Genomic DNA, 19,243 nt, shown 5'->3' with positions numbered 1-19,243 from the left:
ATTCTCTTACTGAGCGGTGCAAATAGCTACCTGAAATACACAATCCTCACAACAACAAAAACTAACAAAAAAAACAAACAAACAAACAGGCGAGACCACCGAAAGTGTCTTAGATAGTGAACTATTGATGTCAATTGAAGTATATGAGACCGAGGCAGTGTGCGGGTGTGTGTGTGTGCACGAGACGGGGACGGTGTAATAAGCCAAGCGTGAGTTTGTGTATGTTCGAGGGGACGCTGTCTTCATTAGGCTGACGGAAGACTGCCGCACAACACAATCAGCCATTAATTAAGTGTCAGAAGCGTTTAACAGTCAAGCACGACAGCGGGTCGCTCCCATGCCAGCCGCTAATAACAGCTACAATCTGCTGCAGCGGAAGCCCGCGTCGCCCCGGCGCGCCCTGACCGCAGAGGGCTTCCTGCAAAATACATGCGAAGATGAATAATTTGCACACAAAAATAAAAAAACGTGACCACAACTGCTGCTTTTGTGGTTAAGCAGATACGCGGTCCCATGATGGGAGATGAGGAGGCTCTGGACCTGCAGGGCTTGAGGTGTGGTCCCGAAACCTGATCCATAAGCGCTCTACCTGCCAGACAGGGTTATGTCTTACTGTAAGTAGCGGACTAAATGGTCTAGCTGCTGAGAAGCGATGAGTATCTATCCAATTACCCCGCTCTTCCGAGCCGCCCCGCTCGCTGCTCCACCCCCTCTGCTGATCCGGGGAGGGCTGCAGACTACCACACGCCTCCTCCGATACATGTGGAGTCGCCAGCCGCTTCTTTTCACCTGACAGTGGGGAGTTTCGCCAGGGGGACGTAGCGCGTGGGAGGATCACGTTATTCCCCCTCCCTCCCCCTGAACAGGCACCCCGACCAGCCAGATGAGGCGCTAGTGCAGTGACCAGGACACATACCCACTTTCAGCTTCCCACCCGCAGACACGGCGAATTGTGTCTGTAGGGACGCCCGACCAAGCTGGAGGTAACACGGGGATTCGAACCGGCGATCCCCGTGTTGGTAGGCAATGGAATAGACCGCCACGCCACCCGGACGCCTGTTTGACTGCTTTTTTTAAATACCTACGTTTGACAATATGCGGTACAGTTTTGCACACTACTGACATCCAATGCAAAAACAAGTGACAGCATTGAAGAACGGCGGCCACACTGACCATCACTCCAGGTAAACCTGAGAGGGGTGAGAGGCTCACGGCTTTGGTTCAAATCACAACACGTATGTTTTATCTTATCTGACGGCTGGTGACCCAACCGACCTCGTTTCAGTTTAGAACAGGTATATTCGGCTTGCTCAGAGATGTCAGGCTCCTCGGCGCCCACAGAGCCGGCGTGTACGACAAGACACAGCCGGGTTGGTGTGTTTGCAAATGGTTGCCCATATGTATCCTCTGACAGCAAATTATCTAGACATAGCAGTGCATCCCCCCCCCCCCTTTTGCGTTTGTGTGTTTGCCTTCTGGGCAGGGAGACACACACCTTGTCAACGCATGGCTCCAACAGCTCCATCAGCCCCCACCAGCTACTACACAAACAACCAACGCTGTCCCAACATGCCGCCCTGCTGCACATGCTTAAAGACAGTGCAGCTTTAGATGGGGGGGGGGGGGTCTTCAGGAAGGCATCGCAGCTATACTTTCTTTATTTGGATTTGTTCCCCCTTTTTCTCCCTAATTGTACCCGGCCAATTGCCCCAACTCTTCTGAGCCGTCGTGGTCGCTGCTCCACCCCCTCACCCGATCCGGGGAGGGCTGCAGACCACCACATGCCTCCTCCGATACACGTGGAGTCGCCAGCCGCTTCTTTTCACCTGACAGTGAGGAGTTTCACCGGGGGGAGGTAGCGCGTGGGAGGATCACGCTATTCCCCCCCAGTTCCCCCCCCCCGAACAGGCGTCCCAACCGACCAGAGGAGGCGCTAGTGCAGCGAAGCCATACTTTCACTACCACAACTTCTACCTCCGACAGATCCTTGGCGGGACCATCGCGCTGCTCCTCTCTCTTCGCATCTTGGCGAGCTGAGGGTCCGCTGCACCACGGAGAAAGTTACTGGAAGGTGTACTCAGGCCTCAGCATCAGTGATCACAATAATCCCAAGGCCAGCAAGAAGAGGGGCCTGTAGGCATTCGCATGCGCTCTCCTTAATTTCAAGAAAACTGCCAAGGTCTTTTTAGTTCATTAAAAAGGAAAACACGAGAGTTGAGCAGTCTGTTTTCATGCACGCTCGATAATCAAGGTGAGGAAATCACAAAAGTCCGTGTCATTTATTTATTTATTCATTTTGTGCAAGACTTGGTTTTGACTGTACACACACACACACACACACACACACACACACACACACACACACACACACACACACACTTTTTTTGTTCATTAAAGTCAAATGAGGATCTCATTATATGACCCAATTTCCCCTCGGGGATGGATAAAGTATTCTGATTCTGATTCTGATCGGCTCGGAAAATACCAGCGGTGATGCACCAGCGGTGTGAGAGCAGCCAAATGCAACCGCATCTGATAACGCCTACAAGCACCAAGAAAAATGGATCTCAGCCAGGACGTAAGCTCGGCTTCTGATACGCTCCTTGTACTCTCGCCACGACCAGACTCGACGGCGCTGTCATAGCAACCATGCATTCTCCACAGACTCTCGGCGTAATTAGTTTGTTGGGTTGTCATGACAGCGACATGTCAGTGCCATCCCGCTGCCCTGCCCCAGAAGCTGTTGCTGAGCTGCGAGTCGAAATCTGTGCGGTCTGTGCGCTACCCTACGGGAGCGTGCGCGTCACACCGTTAAAAAACCCTCCACGTGCCGGGCACAGCTGGAGACGTCCCCGGCGGACTCGTCCATCCTTAGTCATTAGCTCGTAAAACGACTTGAGTTTCTGATGCGTCGACCGTCTCGAAAATGTGACAACTTCCCAAGCAGATTGTTTGCTGGAGCGAGAATAAAACTCACTGTGAATAATTCCGGTAAGTTAAAGGCCTACTCCCACAGAATTTAAAGGAATAAGCATCACCGTAGTTTTTATTTAATACACGTGTTGGGAAGTACAAGTTAAAGTACATCCATCTGTAATCTACCAGACTCGACCGTTCTGCTGGTTTTTGCCTCCGCCAGACTTTCTGGTTGGGCGATAATGCTGTTTTCATTTTTCGGGCATCTTGTTGACACACAGCGATGCAGCAGATCGTGTTGTTTTGGTGCATGAAGCAATGGCAGACAGGCCTCCGCAGCCTCAGCCTTCAGAGGGAACTGGGAGGAGAAGATGTAAGGAAAGAGGGGAAAACAAGCGGCACAATAAAGCCGAACTTGACACTGGTGCCGTCTTACTGCGCCGGAGACAGGTGAGGGAGTCGCAGCACATACACACGGATGCAGAGACGGCTGCTCTTCTGCCGGACAGGCAAGGCTCGGCGGTTTTTTACCGATTCTCACCGCAAGATACCCATATTTTTAAACTGATTTTCACCCGGATTTTACGTTTCCGCGGTGCCAAAAGTTGTTCCTGTTCGTGTGAGGTTATGTAACAGTGCCCTCTTGTGGCAAAATACGGCATGCTGGATGGCTTTGAAAAATAAAAACCGAAAACGCTGAGCCTTGTAGACAGGCTAAGTAATGACAACTAAGGGGTGTCTGGGTGGCAGAGCGGTCTACTCCATTGCCTACCAACACAGAGATCGCCGGCTTGAATCCCCCATGTTACCTCCGGCTCAGTCGGGCGTCCCTACAGACACAATTGGCCGTCTGCGGGTGGGAAGCCAGATGTGGGTGTGTGTCCTGGTTGCTGCAATAGCGCCTCCTCTGGTCGGTCAGGGCGCCTGTTTGGGGGGAGGGGGATCTGGGGGGAATGGGAATAGCGTGATACTCCCACGTGCTACGTCCCCCTGGTGAAACTCCTCACTGTCAGGTGAAAAGAAGCGGCTGGCGACTCCGCATGTATCGGAGTAGGCATGTGGTGGTCTGCAGCCCTCCCCGGAACGGGCGAGGGGGTGGAACAGCGACCGGGACGGGTCGGAAGAGTGGGGTAAATGGCCAGGTATAAATGGGGAGAAAAAGGGGTGAAAATTAAAAATATATATATAATACATTGCTTAATTGTTTATTGACATATCCATTTTCAGGATATGGAAATGCAAATAAATTTCAGTTGTACCCCGACTCAGAGATGACCTGGGACTCATCATGCCATCCCTGTTTAATTGCATTCGTTGTCTTGGCTAATGAGGAAAAATGGAAAGATTCTCGTTATCCGACATTGTTTGTACAAATGTCACCTATTACTTTGCTCCAAAATTGCATTTCCTGTGGCAGAAGCGCCGTACAGCCCCCTTCCCTCTGTGTTTCTCGCCGCCAACATCATTAAGAGTCAGCGGAGCAGGTCTAGCTGGTCTGCAGACTGGGACAAAGCGAAGGGTGGTGGATGGAAACGCAAAATGCTGCAGTCATGCCTCTCGAAAATGTGTGCTAAAAACGAGTAAGAATGAAAGCGAGAGAGAGAGGGAGAGAGAGATGGAAGAAGAGGAGGGGCGAGAGAGACGGAGGATGAGAGGAGGGGAGAGAGACTGATTTGCATGCAAACATTGTAGCATCAGTCTCCTTGTTTTCACAGTTGAGGAAAGATTGTTGTGCATATGTGTGTGTGCGCGCACACACACACACACACATATAGCCGAATAAACAGATGTCAGAATGTGTGTGCGTGCACACACACACACACACACATATAGACAAAAAATCCTAAAGACGCCAGAATGCGCGCACATACACACACGCACAAAACACATGCACACACACACACAACACATGCACACACACACACACACAACACATGTACACACACACACACACACACACACACACACACATGGGAGAATACCCGCAGTGCACATGGTAATAACATGCTGGGCCGGGGAGGTTAGTCAAGGTAGTTAGACTGGGAACAGCCCGGAGAGCCGGCAGCAGTGTTTGGGCTGTTAGAGATATCAAAGCGGGTCAGAGAGGCATTCTGAACACTCTGTTATGCCCACTAATCTGCAGTCAATAAAATGCATTTTAACAAACCGCTTGCTCTGCACAGCCGCCGGCTATAGGACGGCTGCAGTATTTACGGTGGCCCCCGTGAAGGTTTTCTCTAACCCGGGAGGTCTCCCCTGCCCTCTGACCTCTGCTGCAGCTCATTTGTCATCAGTAGATCGATAGAACAATCTAACTGAATAGGGTAGGGGCAAAAAAAAACATTTGCATGGCATGCCGCTTTCAGGTTTACAGTATTAGTCTGTTTTCTGTACATCATTTCTGCGGTGGCGTGCACAGCTCAGTTTTGAATTTACTGTAAATGATTCAAAGTGGTCTGGAATTGGCTTAAGCTCAAAAGTAATTTGTCACCATACAGACCATTAAACACCGCTTCAGTTGAGCCCTTTGCTACCACTGCCATTTACAACGAGCCGCGCTCGTTAGAAACAGGGCAGGACGGGAGAAGAAGACTGGCCCCTTGCAGAAAGCAAGGTGGTCATAGATAACGGGACAGGAGAAGAAGACTGGCCCCTTGCAGAAAGCATCCAATGTACAGTATCAATGTATGCTTTTCGCATAATTACTGTCACAGCAGACATACTGGGACAGGGTCATACTCACTTATGCACTTGCACACACACATCCACATGTGTAACTAAAGAGAGAGAGAGAGAGAGAGAGAGAGAGAGAGAGAGAGAGAGAGAGAGAGAGAGAGAGAGAGAGAGAGAGAGAGAGAGAGAGAGAGAGAGAGAGAGAGAGAGAGAGAGAGAGAGATAGATAGATAGATAGATAGATAGATAGATAGATAGATAGATAGATAGATAGATAGATAGATAGATAGATAGCCAAGGAAGAAGATGAAGAGTAGATAGATAGATAGATAGATAGATAGATAGATAGATAGATAGATAGATAGATAGATAGATAGATAGATAGATAGATAGATAGATAGATAGATAGATAGCTAGATAGATAGATAGACAGATAGATAGACAGAATGCCAAGGAAGAAGACGAATAGTAAGATAACAGAATCTGATAAAAAGAATAATGCTTTCAACCGCAAAGTACTTCTGTGTGTATTTCTCGACTAAAGCCGTTTTTGTCGTCACGGAGCAGAAAACCACTTCCACGGGGAATATCTCCGGCAGTGTTTAGCAGCTGGAAAATCCCTCAACCCGTTTCTTTAAATCACAGCCGTACACAAACAGGGGCATAATATACCCCTGGGTAAAATGGTTATTACTCCCGGTGGGGAGAAAATGGGGCGCGAGGATTGTGGGATTAAATCCAGGTCTGTCGTCTCCTCTCCTCGCCGTCATCACGCTTTCATTGGGCCAAATGCGACTTAAGGGGACAAGCCTCATTCTTCAATTAGGCACTAGACTAACTCGCGCTTCGCTGCTCTCTCATCACTTTCATCTCCCCAGCAACTGCCCACCTCTCTTGTGCAAGGCGAAAGGATAAAGAGAGAGAGAGAGAGAGAGAAGAGAGAGAGAGAGAGAGAGAGAGAGAGAGAGAGAGAGAGAGAGAGAGAGAGAGAGAGAGAGAGAGAGAGAGAGAGAACAGATGTAGGCACCACTGTAAATCAGATCAGATGGATGGATAGAGAATGACTGTTTCCAAGGTATGATGATCCATCTCTCTCTCTCTCTCTCCATCCCTCTTTTCCCTCTGTCCCTCTCTTTCACAAAACCCTCTGTGCTCCTGCCCGGGAAAGAAGCTCATGTCGACCACATATGGTCCAGTTGTCAACTTTATGTGTATCAGCCCTTTCAAAACCTTCTGCCCCATAACACAGCATCAGTGCAAGATGGTTCAGAATCATTACAAATTCACCCCATAAAAAAACAGAAAAACAAAACTCGGCTGTCAAAACACCGAATATACAAAAATGAGATAATTGCTAGAATATTTTCACTGCTAAACTGATTCCCGAACTCATCATCTCATTTTTGTTGTGCTCCGTCGATTTCAGCCACCTGCAGCGAATTTAGCATGTTGGGAAAGCAGACTCCCCAAGTGGCATGAGTGCAGTCAGGCTGGCTGTGTGTGTGTGTGTGTGTGTGTGTGTGTGTGTGTGTGTGTGTGTGTGTGTGTGTGTGTGTGTGTGTGTGTGTGTGTGTGTGTGTGTGTGTGTGTGTGTGTGTGTGTTTTCTCTTCCTCTGCTGACCCAGTTGGGAGGCACATTGACTATGCAAGGAAGAGACAGACGGAGGAGAAGCTCTGCAACACATGACTGGATAATCATCATGGTACTTAATGTCGGCGAGAAAGTCGGGAGAGAATGTTACCGTGGAAGAGAGGAAATATGGGATGGAGGGAGTGAGGATGACTGTAGGAACAAGCAGAGATAGATGATTGAGAGAGAGACAGACAGACAGACAGAAAGACAGACAGAGACAGAAAACAAGTAGGGCAGAAACAGGTGAGATAGGGATGGAAACAATGAGGCATGCAAAGATAAGATTCCTCTTTTTGCCCTCTTCCTTTACCAACGAGACAGTTGCCGTTCCCTTATCCCGCTCCAGCCCTCCCCTCTCTATATCCACAGATTACCCGGAATAAAGAGTTTGCAAACAGACGGGAGATGTTGAGTAAAGAGTATTCGACAACAAAATCAATGAAAAAAGAGGAGTCGGTGGGTTACCATGGTGACGAGAGGGCAGCGTTGCGGTCTCGGCCATTACACAGTGTACTGGGGAGAGGGGACCTGCAGCACTTTGGCTTATTGCAGCATGGGATGGGAACAGAGGAGATATCTAATATAGATGAGATGCGCTCACACCAAAATGGTGGCTGGTAAATATAGCCCTAATGGCCAGAAAGCAACTGCGGGATGCTTTGGGCTCTCACAGCCAAGGCTGTGCTCGCCCAGGAAGATTTGGCAAATACCTTTAAATAAGACGGAGGGGAATTGAGACACATTATGCATGCTGGTTCGTGCACACAAAACAATGCATTCTTTGCAAATAATGCAGAATGCATGCACAGCCAGAAGGACGAACAGGCTTGCACACACACACACACCACCACCACCACCACACACACGTACAAACTACACACACAATGAGCGGAAATAACAGGTTGTGGCACTGCGGGATGATGATTTCTCCAAATCACCTTGACTGCTCTGTGGGGGATGATTAAGGCGAACAGACCCAATGGAAAGAGTTCAGTAGTCGATAGAGTTGTAAGCTGGTCTTCAGTTACTGTCTTCGGCTGCACACAGTACCATCTATAATGAGGCAGCACCCCGACCGCAGATGAGGTAGGCTAGTTTTTTTTCTCTCTCACAACAATTAGCAACACGTGTTGCATTGGCCCAGAATCTAGGAAGGCGTGAACAGCAGTTTCATTTATCTTTAGTATGTGCTAAGTGTCCAATAGGCCCGGTGATTACAGTGTGGCTAATATAAACAGGTAAATAAATAAGCAAATAATCATCTTTGTCATATCAGTTACACTGTGGAAATGCAATGTAATGGATTCAGGGGTATCCAACCCCCCCCCCCCCGCGCCTCCATTCACCACCACTGTCGCTCTGCCCTACATTAGTGCTAGGGGATTAAGAAAATGTGGAGTCACGGCATGCATGGACAGAATGAAAACAGCATGACTTTGCGAACAATGGCTGTCTGTATTTATAGCACAGTACCTCAAATGAACTTGGGCAAATAAATTCCCTTTAACAAAAAAAAAAAGAAAAAAGAAAAGCTGCAAGACCTTCAAACAGATGGCCCTACTTACTCCAGAGGTAAGTTACCCCCCAGATCTCTGTCCCAGTGGGAGACAATATACCACTTGGCCCGTCCACACGCGTATTGGCATATGGGCTGACGTGGACGTGCCGGTGCAGGGCCGCAGAATCAGATTAAAGAGCAATGGACATAAACACTTCAACTGACAGACTGCGGTATAACTCGGGGGGACATCTTTTATCGGTGCTAAGCAGAACTTGATAATAAACCAAAGAGACGAGGTTGATTTCCGTTACGCTGGTCTATTTTAATACTCGCTGGTGTGGTTTACCCTCACGTTTCGTTCCTGAAAGTCAATAGGATTGGTGAGAAGACAATCTTTATGTTGATCACATTTAAAGCCTGACTGCATGAAAAGTTACTTGCTCATGGTTATCTTCAACCATGAGCAACCAAAAACCGAGACTAGATCAAAACCTAGTCTACGGCTGGACCCTGTATGGTCAATGTTGGAAATTGTGGCCAATTTATTATAGGGAAAGTCGGTGGTAGTGTCTATAATGTTAATTCCTAGATATTAAATGTTCATCTGCAATTTTCTGTAGCGGTGCCAGTAATATTTGTTGATAAAGTGTATTGAAGTAGCATATCACATGACATGGTTACGCTACGTCTGACAGCAATACTTTCCACTCATATCTTGGGATGTTTAATTTGAAAGAGAACTTAATTTAACTGTAAGTATAACTAATCCAACTATCTGTTAACCCCCCTCTCCTCTTTCATCTGTTTCTATCTGCGGGTGCATCTCGTTTCAGAATCAGGATCAGGATCATGTTTATTGGCCATGTATAAACATGGAATTTGACTGGTTTCGTGGCTCTCTGTGTGCTTAACATAGAATAACAACACTACAACACAACAATCTTCAATATATATATATATACAAGGATTGACTTATACAGGTGAACTAAGAGGTGATAAAGTGCAATGGTGCAGATAATATATCAGAGATGCTGAGATAGATGTTAGCAGGTTATCTACATACACGCCTGAGGTAGATGGACATGGCAGAGCGTACCAGTATATGTACAATGTACAGTACAGTAAATACAAAATGGTGGGATTTATTTATTGACAGTGTTAAGCGTTCATTTGAATGACAGCCCGCAGAAAGAAACTGTTTTTATATCTGGTTGTTTTGGGGTACAGTGCTCTGTAGCGCCTACCTGAGGGGAGGAGATGGAACAGGTTGTGACCAGGGTGTGGTGGGTCTGCAGTGATGTTGCCTGTCCATTTCCTGAGTCTGGAAGTGTATAAGTCCTGAATGGAGGGCAGGTTGGCACCAATGATTTTCTCTGCAGACTTAACTGTCTGTTGCAGTCTGTCCCTGTCCGGTTTGGTGGCCTGTCCAAATCAGACAGTGATGGATGAGCAGAGGACAGACTGGATTATTGTAGTGTAGAACTAAAGCATAAGTTCCTGAGGCAGGTTGAACTTTCTGAGCTGGCGGAGAAATTATATCCTCTGCTGGGCCATTTTGATGATTGTGTCTATGTTGGATGCCCACCTTAGCTTCTGGGAGACTGTGGAGCCCAGAAATCTGTAGGTTTTCACCGTAGACACCATGCTGTTGAGTATGGTGTGTGTGTGTTGGGGGGGTACTGCTGGGGGAGCTCGTCCTCAAGTCCACTGTTATTGCCACAGTTTTGAGCGTGTTCAGCTCCAGGTTGTTAAGGCCAGCTGATCAACCACCCCTCTAAATGCAGATTTGTTACCATTCCAGATAAGGCCAATGATGGTCGTGTGATCCGCAAACTCCAGGAGTTTAACAGACGGGTCTCCTGAGGTGCAATCATTTGTGTAGAAGGAGAAGAGTCGAGGGGAGAGCATACATCCCTGGGGGGTGCCAGTGCTGATTGTCCGGGTGCTGGATGTGATTTTCCCCAGCCTCACCAGCTGCTTCCTGTCTGTCAGGAAGTTTTAATCCACTGGCAGATGGGGGCTGGTACTGTGAGCCGAATGAGTTTGGAGTGGAGGATATATGGGACGATGGTGTTGAACGCTGAGCTGAAGTCCAGGAACAGGACCCTTGTGTGTGTCCCTGGGGAGTCGAGGCGTTGGAAGATGTAGTGCAGAGTGATTGTTATTTGGGGGTACTTTAACTGTGTACTCTCCCTCATGCCTCTCAGCGCTTGGCCGACCAATCGTGTAAATTCAGTAACGCTGTTGGTCACATGATCCAGCGGCCCACTCGTGTCAAACATGATCACTCGGTCAGTTAGTCAGTCAGTGCGAGCGGGCGATACCACAAAATTTCGTTTGATCCGATACCAAGTAATACAGGGCCAGAACTGCTGATATCGATAGATACTTTTTCTTATTAAAAGCGGCTTATATACTTCCATGTAGGGGAGAGCAGTTTTCATGATTTATGAGGTGGATGAATCATCAATAGAATAAATCTGAACACATTTTCACGACCACTAAATGATTTTCCGAAAGGTTAGCAATCATTGTAAGGTGAGTGGTAGCGGTTTTACCTGCCACCTGTGGGACCTGGGTTTCATTCCCAACTGAAGCATGTATGTAGCCGCCAAAACTGGCTTCCTTCATTTATGTAGCACTTTTTTACAAAGCGCTACATACAGTGGCTTGCAAAAGTATTCATACCCCTTGAACTTTTCCACATTTTGTCACGTTACGACCACAAACATAAATATATTTCATTGGAATTGTATGTGAAAGACCAACACAAAGTGGCACACAATTGTGAAGTACAAAGAAAATTGTACATGATTTAAAACTTTTTTTACAAATAAAAAACTGCAAAGTGTGGTGTGCAAAAGTATTCAGCCCCCTTTTCTCTGAGTGCAACCAATTGCCTTCAGAAGTTGCCTGATGATTGCTGAATGATCGAATGTTGACCTAATGACTAAATAGAGTCAACCTGTGTGTAATCCAATCTCAGTACAAATACAGCTGTTCTGTGATGGCCTCAGAGGTTTGTTAAGATAATATTGGGGAGCAAACAGCATCATGAAGTCCAAGGAACACACCAGACAGGTCAGGGATAAAGTTGTGGAGAAGTTTAAAGCAGGGTTAGGCTATAAAAAGATTTCCCAAGCTTTGAACATCTCACGGAGCACTGTTCAATCCATCATCCGGAAATGGAGAGAGTATGGCACAACTGCAAACCTACCAAGACACGGGCGTCCACCTAAACTTACAGGCTGAACAAGGAGAGCACTGATCAGAGATGCAGCCAAGAGGCCCGTGGTGACTCTGGACGAACTGCAGAGATCCACAGCTCAGGTGGGGGAATCTGTCCACAGGACAACTATTGGTCGTGCACTGCACAAATCTGGACTTTATGGAAGAGTGGCATGAAGAAAGCCATTGTTAAAAGAAAACCATAAGAAGTCCCGTTTGCAGTTTGCCAGAAGCCATGTGGGGGACACAGCAAACATGTGGAAGAAGGTGCTCTGGTCAGATGAGACCAAAATTGAACTTTTTGGCCTAAATGCAAAACGCTATGTGTGGTGGAAAACTAAGACTGCACATCACTCTGAACACACCATCCCCACTGTCAAACATGGTGGTGGCAGCATCATGCTCTGGGGGTGCTTCTCTTCAGCAGGGACAGGGAAGATGGTCAGAGTTGATGGGAAGATGGATGGAGCCAAATACAGGGCAATCTTGGAAGAAAACCTGTTGGAGTCTGCAAAAGACTTGAGACTGGGGCGGAGGTTCACCTTCCAGCAGGACAACGACCCTAAACATAAAGCAGGGCTACAATGGACTGGTTTAAAACAAAACATATTCATGTGTTAGAATGGCCCAGTCAAAGTCCAGACCTAAATCCAATTGAGAATCTGTGGCAAGATCTGAAAACTGCCGTTCACAAACGCTCTCCATCTAATCTGACTGAGCTTGAGCTGTTTTGCAAAGAAGAATGGGCAAAAATTTCAGTCTCTAGATGTGCAAAGCTGGTAGAGACATACCCCAAAAGACTTGCAGCTGTAATTGCAGCAAAAGGCAGTTCCACAAAGTATTGACTCAGGGGGGCTGAATACTTTTGCACACCGCACTTTTCAGTTTTTTTATTTGTACATTTTTTTTAAATCATGTATAATTTTCTTTGTGCTTCACAATTGTGTGCCACTTTGTGTTGGTCTTTCACATAAAATTCCAATAAAATATATTTATGTTTGTGGTTGAAACGTGACAAAATGTGGAAAAGTTCAAGGGGTATGAATACTTTTGCAAGCCACTGTAAATAAATGAAGCCTTTTTTTTTTGCTTTCCACTGTAAATTACTTAATCTCATGAATGTTAAAACACAGGACAGTTTTTAAAGGCAAATAACATTTTTTTTTGTAAATTGAATTTGCAAACATGGAAACAGGTTTTCCTTCTGGAACTTCCGGTATTTTTTTTTTTATACCATAAACAAAGCTACAAGCCAAAAGTCACGAAACCCAGCAACTGGTGCTGGTAGTGCGCCGCTGTGCATGCACGACATGTATGCTCATTGTTTGAGTGCACACGACACGACAACAGCAGTGGAGAACCACAGATGTGCTAATGATAATGGAACGTTGTTTGTGTACCCACTGGTGTCTCATGTGCGGTGTGTTTGATGAATTGGCCCAGACCAGGGTATCTTTGGGGGCGACCTCCATGTATTCTTTAACAAAGTTAACAAAAAGAACCAAAATCCTCCGCTCAATAGCGACATGTACTCTTCAGCCCCTACACAAATTAAATGACAAAGGAATATGTTAGCATGCTACACGGTAAATTTAAGCTAGCTCTCATGTACAATAAAAAAGGCGCAAGATGAAGGCGGGAGGCACAATTTATAGAGGGGGACCCACGGAAGTGACCGTGGGGGTACAGGAATTGACATATTGACTCTGGAGGCATAGCATGTCAGGTTAACAACAGCTTAGTAACATTACACAGATTTTGTGTAATTATAATACCTCATATTATGACGGTATAAATGAGTCTGTTACGTTCGTGCAGACAGTTCCACTCTCTGATGAAATGGGTACAACTTAGAAGAGAAAAACTGAAACTTAAACTGCTATCGATCCTACTGATGCTAGAATCGGTCTTCAAAAATGAAACGTAGTATCTGTAGTATTGATATTTGGGAATCGATCCGCCCACCCCTATTAGAACAGTCGGTGACATTTGCCTTTGTAGGGCTGGCCTGCTGGTCCGGTCCAGCCAAAAACACTGCACAGGCAGATACAAGTGAGAAGAAAACAAACAAAAAGTCACTCAGCCAAGTAAATGTTGGGGAAAACCAGGAGAAGGCCAAAACATGAGAGAAGTAATAAAAAGAGCTAGGTGTAATGGCACAAGGAGAGCGAGAGAGTGATGTGGGACACTAGCTTTAAAGAAATAAATGAAGGATAACAAACACGGAAGCAGCAAGACACAATGACATAAAAACGCCAATCCAAGTGCGTTACTAACTCCCTGTCCGGGGCTGTTCTTGCCAACGCGCTGGTTTCAGGGGAGTCTATCGGCCCCCAAAAGGTGTTAAGCTTGATCTGGTGCCAGATACTGAAACATTTTCCATGTGTGAATACGGTATATAGTACAAATCCACTTTAAGCTCTTTATTTTTCTATTTTGCTGGGGTATCCCGAAAAATCCCAAACCCACTATTCCCCATATTCCACAACTTGCCTCGCCAACTCCACTTTGCTATCCTACTTTATGTTGTGTTACCAACTATGCCTATAACAGTAGATTCTGGTTCTGCAGCTGAGGTGATCTGGGGTGAAGGCCATTGTGCCAGAGAGCCTGTCATGAATTTTAACGGCACAAAACAGGCAAAGATCATCTACCACAACGTCATGGGTGTCAGCAGAGGAAAATACTAATATTGACTTCATTCCCCAAAAGTGACTAGCAGCAAAGTGAGTGACTTTTCATATCGTTGGGAGAATGTTTGTGTTGATGTAGTGAATTCAGGGGGCCAGCCGGGAATCGAACCCAGGTAGCCTGGACCATGGGCAACTGCACTAACCAGTGAACTAAAGGGTCCGACCCGCTAGCCAAGGGCTAGCGAGTCCAGTCATCTGTGGTCGTTACACTACCCCCCTCCTTCGGGAAGCGCATCCCCACACTTCTTTATTTTTTCTAAAATTTATTTCTGATTTTTCCCTTTTTCTCCCAATTTAGTGGCCAATCGATGCCTATTTTAGTTCAAACACCCACCCTCGTACTGCATGCGTTCGCCAACTGCATCTCTCCGGCCGGCAGTCTCGAAGGAGACACCTCGCCACTTCCATGACAAGGCGACTCCAGGCCGAACCCCTGCTTTTTCCCCACACCCACAGAGAGACGCATTCATGTGACGAACACAGGCCGACTCCACCCCCCTCCCGCAGCGTTGCCAATTATTGCTGCTTCGTCGAGTCCGGCCATAGTTGGATCTGACAATACCGGGGCGCGAACCCCGGTCCCCAGTGGGCAACTGTACTGACCCAAAGCCGACGCTTAGACCGCTACACCACCACGGACCCTCACCGTCCCACTTCTGACACAAATGTAGTGAATTCAAGGGGCAACTAGCCAGCTGCCGCCAGGAATTGAACCCGGGTATCCCAGACAACGGGCAACTGCACTAATGAGTCAACTAAAGGGTCCGACCCATTAGCCAAGGGCTAGCGAGTCTCGTCATCCGTGGTCGTTACGTTGACACCAACACATTCAGCAGTGAAGATGGAGAAGCACGTCACCTTCCCACCTGTGTTAAAGAGAGTCGAGTCTACTGAGAGGACCTCTCTGATCCACAAGAAAAATAATGGAAGAAAAAAAAAGTTTAAATCCATGTTAATATGTTTATAGTTTTTTCAGCCTTTAAACAAATGCAGGCTTGTTTTTTTTTTTGTTAATTTTTCTGTCACTTTTCATTTCGCTCCCTCCCATAAATGCCTGGCTGAGTAAATACATTACTTCTCGCAAATATGCACATAGTTGTTTTGTCATTGCGGTGTCAAATTCCTCAAATATGTAGGCAGGTTTCTATGTCGATAATTTTGTTTTTTTGTCTCTCTCCCTTCCATTAGGACGTCTCTATGCATGCTCAGTAACCTGAAATAAACCGATTCAACCTTCTTTGACTTCCATAAGTACCTGCCTGGATGTAGTTTTTGTAAAAGCATGAATCGTGAACTTGCCGTTGCAGCGTCGTATTTGTTTGCTTTATTTCCCTCACTTTCCACCACTGTAGCAGCCCCTTCTCCCCTAAGTAGCATCACATGCAGGTTCGTAGGCCCATTAGCTGATGGCATCAGGCAGCGAGGTCAGGTGATTTTTGAGGAGCAGCCAATGCATCTACTTTCCTTAGCGAAGAGTTGGCAACACTGGACCTCTTTAGTAAAATATGTCCTTATAGGCCTCGTGTCTGCTGAATACATATAAAATAAGCTTGTGTGTCCACCGCAGAGTTGTTGGCCACACAGCGAGATGATTTTCACGGCAGAATAGATATTCCTCTTGTTTGGTCTTTATCCCAATTCTTATATGTCAAACAAACAGGGATCTTCCGTTATCGACGCTGTCCATGGATTCATTTCCCATCTGTTTGTCTGCGTTTCCTCTCTCTGCTTTGACGGGTCGACGTAGCGTTCCTTCCCCCCTTGGTTGGTGGAGGTAGACGCCACATCGATGAGATGTGTGCCTCTTAATGAAAGTTGAAATTGTTCCAATTTCAGGAAAAAAAGATGGAGCGCTCAGTCCACAGAATGAAAATTCACCAAGTCCGTACTTGTGTGGACTCAAAAAAAAGTAGTACACTTGTATCTATGACACTGTGTGTCCTTGTTTATTAAAGCTGAATAAGCTGCAAAATACATCTCCACTGGTGTGTGTGTGTATGTGTGTGTTTGCATTCCTGTATACATGTGCCTGCATGCATTTGTGTGTATACCTGCATGTGTGTGTGTGTGTGTGTGTGTGGGGAGGGGGGGGGCACAGATGGCAGACTGTAAAGGGATGAGGGAACGGTCTCATTCAAAACCATTATACTCACTTCATTCTCCACTCCACTAGAGGACACGCAGGGAGGACAAAAGCGGGGTGGGCTCTCGGTAGAGCCATCAAACATCTTTACAGCAGATGCATGGTACAGAAATGTGCATGCGTGTGCATGTGTGTCGGTGTGTGTCAGTGTGTGTGTCGGTGTGTGTGTGTGTGTGTGTGTGTGTGTGTGTTTGGGGGTTATTGGCGGATACGTACAGCTGTAGCAGTGTATCTGAAGTTGACCAATTCTTTACTTTGCATACCAGCGATTTCCCCTAATTAACATTCACTCCAACCCGCAGTGCACCATATCATGTCAGCACAGTGGGGTCTCTATCCTCCCATGTGACATGCCTGGCCTCGTCCGGGTCATGTGACAGGGGTGATTGGTAATTAAGGTGACACACTGATTTCCCCTGCTGCTCGATAGGTTCACCAGTCTGCTCCATGGTGCCAGATAAGTCATCACAGTAACAAACAATTACATTATTCATTTAGTGCTGGCTGGCGGTGTGTGTGTGTGTGTGTGTGTGTGTGTGTGTGTGTGTGTGTGTGTGTGTGTGTGTGTGTGTGTGTGTGTGTGTGTGTGTGTGTGTGTGCAGTAGGAATAGAGGATGGGGTAAGGACAATATGACAGAGTGAGAAAGTGGGGCAGCTGGGGCCTAAAGGTTAACGAAGTGGACTTGTGACCAGAAGGTCGCCAGTTTGATCCCCAGCCCAGCAGGAAAATAAATGGGGGGGGTACATGAACAGCACTCTCCCCTCCCTCAATACCCACGGGGACATGCCCTTGAGCAAGACACTTAAGCCCCCCAACCACCGTCCCCAGTGGAGCTACTCATTGGCCACTAGTGAAGACTGTGGTTGTACTGGGCAGCTCGCGGGGGTGGATGTGTGTGAATGTGTAGCAGGGTGTTGCTGAAAAAGCATCACATCTGAGCACGGAGAATAACAGCGTGTACACAGCCCAAACCACCCTAAGTCGTAAACACATTCCCACAAATAAAAAGTACAGTTTTCCTCATTTCACAAAGATTTCACCACTAATCAAACAATAATGAGCAAAAACTTTTCCTTTTTTTTTTTGCAAATCAACTTAGGGAAAATCACATCATCCAAGGTCAGAAATGTAGACACGTCTGGCAGCTCCACTGCGTCTGGCTTGCAGTGGAAACGAAATGCCCCAAATTGCCTCCCAGAGGAATTACCGACGTTCCCAAACCATCTCTTTACTCCTCGTCTTTGATCTCGGCAAGTCACGCAGCGCTGTCTAGAGGCCTCCTGAGTCACTCCACATTGCTCCGCCGAGCCACATCCCCGGAATCCCTTCTCTCCACAAGACTGGCAAACTCTTGTCAGGTAATTAGCCTAATTAGCCGCTCCCTGCGCCTCTTTCCCCCACCCCCCTCCCTCGCCTCACCTCACCTTTTCTCCTGCATGGGTTTGAAGAGTGCCGTCATTAATATCATCAGGCTACGGGTCATAAAGCAATCCCCGTCCCCGTCAAAAGAAATACAGTCAAGGGTGCCATGTTGGGAAGAGAGGGTTGCCAGATCCGAAGGCTTTAAATCAGCCTATGCGTGCTAATATAAATAAGCAAGGGCATGGTACTAATTTTGCTTCGTATAATAGGAATGGCATGTCCAACATGATGTCAGCAACCCTCCCTCTCTCTCTCTCTCTCTCTCCTTCCCTCCCTCCCAGGTTGAGATGATGGAGAGAATGTGTCGGTGAAGGATTCCACTTTGACCCCGTGTTATTTTAGAGTCCAGGTATTGCCAATAAGAAACCACAGCTGAGCAACATGAATGGCAAACAAAAGCTGAATTAGTTCCAGTGCTTTGGATGATACCGGACATATTCAAAACCGCTTTTTTATCAGACAATAAGTAAGGACGAATCGGACTATTGATGAATAGCTGGAGTAAAGAGCATTCAAACTGAACTCCAGCCAAACACTGAGTCTAATCTCAGGGATGATTTGCTCGCCTCGCTGTCAAAGCGCTTTGAGCGTTAAGCTCGTGTTATGATTAACTGGATTCAGTGTTGACGTCCATCATTTCTGCAGCCAGATTGTGCGATAAGATATTTGTTCGTGGTCATCTTCCATTTAAAATGGAGCAATTCCAAATACTTGAACAAAAATACTGGACAGGCAGAAACTAAACAGGGGGCAAAACAAACATTTGAATGAAATGTCACTCGGAGGAGGCCAAAACATGAGAAAAGTAATAAAAAAAAAGATGTCACAAGCAGAGTGAGAGAGTGATGTGGGGAATGAGTTTTGAAGAAATAAATGAAGGGTAATGAATATGGAAGCAGGAAAACTCAAGGAGATAAAAAAAAATCATTGGGGCGTCCGGGCGGCATAGCGGTATATTCTGTTGCCTACCAACACGGGCATCACCTGTTCGAATCCCGGTGTTGCCCCTAGCTTAGTCGGGCATCCCTACAGA

General features: G+C 46.8%; 1 protein-coding gene across 1 annotated transcript in view; it reads right to left on the bottom strand.

The window, feature by feature from the left end:
• Positions 1-19,243, bottom strand: part of csmd2 (CUB and Sushi multiple domains 2) — a 366,715-nt gene that overhangs the window by 280,439 nt on the left and 67,033 nt on the right. The gene's annotated exons all lie outside the window — the stretch shown is intronic.

The sequence above is a fragment of the Lampris incognitus genome, chromosome 18 (assembly GCF_029633865.1).
Source record: "Lampris incognitus isolate fLamInc1 chromosome 18, fLamInc1.hap2, whole genome shotgun sequence".
NCBI classification, from domain to species: domain Eukaryota; kingdom Metazoa; phylum Chordata; class Actinopteri; order Lampriformes; family Lampridae; genus Lampris; species Lampris incognitus.
The sequence above is the reverse complement of the archived record's forward strand: the minus strand, read 5'-3'. Positions and strand labels throughout refer to the sequence as shown.